Genomic DNA, 2,500 nt, shown 5'->3' on the forward strand with positions numbered 1-2,500 from the left:
ACACAGTAATGACCTGCCGGCCTATGATACACCTCCTCCTCCTCCTCCTCCTCCTCCTCCTCCTCCTCCTCCTCCACCTTATTCTCCTTCACCACCTCCTCCTCCAGTGGGAACATTTGTTCAATATATTGTGAAGTGGTTAACCTGTGGGTACTGGTTAAATAATAACTGGTTAGATAGTTAATATACTGGTGTACTGGTTAAACATAGTTAGACAGTTAATATACTTGTGTACTGGTTAAACATACAGTTCGATGGTTAATATACTTGTGTACTGGTTAAACATAGTTAGACAGTTAATATACTTGTGTACTGGTTAAACATAGTTCGATAGTTAATATACTGGTGTACTGGTGTAAACTGGTGCTAGTATTGGTAACTCACATCATCTCTTCCTTTGTGATCGTGACGTCACATGGCCTGAACCTCATTGGTCAGGGAGCGAGGTTTAAATCTGAGGAAGGGCTGTGATTGGTCCGTTTGGTTGTCCTCGGTTGTCAGGGAGACTGGTTGGGGGCCCCAGATGGAGATGTTAATTAAGACTTGGTTTCCCATGATGCACCTGTGTGTTTCTGCCCTGGGAGGTGGTTGGAGGGATCAGGGGTCAGAGGTCAAGAGGTCGGGTCAGGCTTCCTCTGTGTGTGTGTGTGTGTGTGTGTGTGTGTCTCTCTCTCTCTCTCTCTCTCTCTCTCTCTCTCTCTCTCTCTCTCTCTCTCTCTCTCTCTCTCTCTCTCTCTCTCTGAACTTTAATCCGGGGGCTCTGTTTGGCGTCGGGTCAGAGCCTCTTGGACCCCTCCTGCCCCCCCCAGTGGGACCCCCAACACACAGAGTATTAGCACAAAGGCTGCTTTTGGGTGTTGCTGATGTTAGTAGAAAGGGCGTGTGTGGGTGTTGTGTGTTTGTGTGTGTTTGCGTGTGGCAGTGTGTGTTTGTGACGGTGTGTGTGTGTGCGTATGTGTGTGTGTGTGTGTGGCAGTGTATTTGTATGTTGTGTTATGTGTGTGTTTGTGTGTGTATGTATGTATGTCAGTGTGTCTGTATGGTGTGTGTGTGTGTGGGGTTGTGTGTGGGGTCGTGTGCGTATGCATGTATGTATGTTTGTGTGTGCATGTATTTTTGTCAGTGTGTTTGTATGTGTGTGTGTGTTTGTGGTTGTATGCGTATGTATGAGTGTGTGTGTGTGTGTGTGTGTGTGTGTGTGTGTGTGTGTGTGTGTGTGTGTGTGTGATGGTGAGCTCATCCCTGGGTGTGACATCACCTCATGGCAGAGCTCCAGAGGTCCTTACTCTCCATCGCTAATGGCAACGGCCAGACCGGCTCTGGTTCAGCCTTATCTCTCAGCCTCCCTCCATCTCTGGTTCCCTCCTTCCCCTCCCACTGGGACCTTGCCAGTAACACCTGCAGTTTGTTCTGCTTGCGTTTCTTTAAAGTGGTAATCAAGCATCTCTCTCTCTCTCTGTCTGTCTCTCCTCTCTCTCTCTCTCTCTCTCTCTCTCTCTCTCTCTCTCTCTCTGTCTCTCTCTCTCCCTCCCTCTCTCTCTCTCTCTCTCTCTCTCTCTCTCTCTCTCTCGCTCTACTCTCTCCCCTCTCTCCTCTTTCAAACCTTGACATTATGGTCAATCTTTAAAGCTCAGTGTACATGTGTCTCTAAATCCCCAGTGTCTAAAGAACTGTTGTGTCTCCAGTTCTGCAGACGCCGTATAAACCGTGCCACATTTCTGTTCATTTCACATTGGATTTATTGAAAAATTGCAAAAATACGAAAAAAAATGCTTTTAAAATAACCAGTCCACCCCAGCTTTAACCTCGTTCCCACCGAAGAACCAGAATCTACACCATGCCACCATGAATTCCCAGCATGCAGTGGGGCGGGCGTCGCCTGGTCTCTGCCTCCGCCTCCTCACTCTCTTATCGCCACAGCGATCTGGAGCGGCAGTGACATCATGTTCCAGGAAGCGAGGCCGGAGCGGCGAGCAGGCGGTAGTGAGGGGGGGGGGGGAGGGGGGGAGGGGTCTGAAGGAGGCGGGATACACACCTACAACACTAGAGCCTTTTCTCCTCTAGCCTTGAACATCCCTCCCCTCTCCTCTCCTATCCTCCCCACTCCCCTCCTTTCCTTTCCTTTCCTTTCCATTCCTCTCATCTCCTCTCATCTCCTCTCCTCACCTCTCCTCTCCTCTCCTTTCCTTGCCTCTCCTCTCCTCTCCTCTCCTCTCCTTTCCTCTCCTCTCCTATCTCTGTATCAATTCATTTAAATTCAAGGTCAATCAAAAGAGTTTATTGGCATGTTAAATAAACATTTTGATTGCCAAAGCAATCACAAAAAATATCAAAGTTCGGCCAAAAGGTTGAAAATTGAAGTGAAATCCAAATCATCAGTTCAAGAACAGTGCAGTTACCGAGGTGAAGGGGAGAGGGCGTCTCATTTCCTGGAATAATTTATAGCTCTCTCTCTCTCTCTCTCTCTTTCTCCTGTTATCTGTTGTGATTGGTTGTCACT

Source organism: Pollachius pollachius (assembly GCF_949987615.1).
Source record: "Pollachius pollachius genome assembly, chromosome: 16".
NCBI lineage: Eukaryota > Metazoa > Chordata > Actinopteri > Gadiformes > Gadidae > Pollachius > Pollachius pollachius.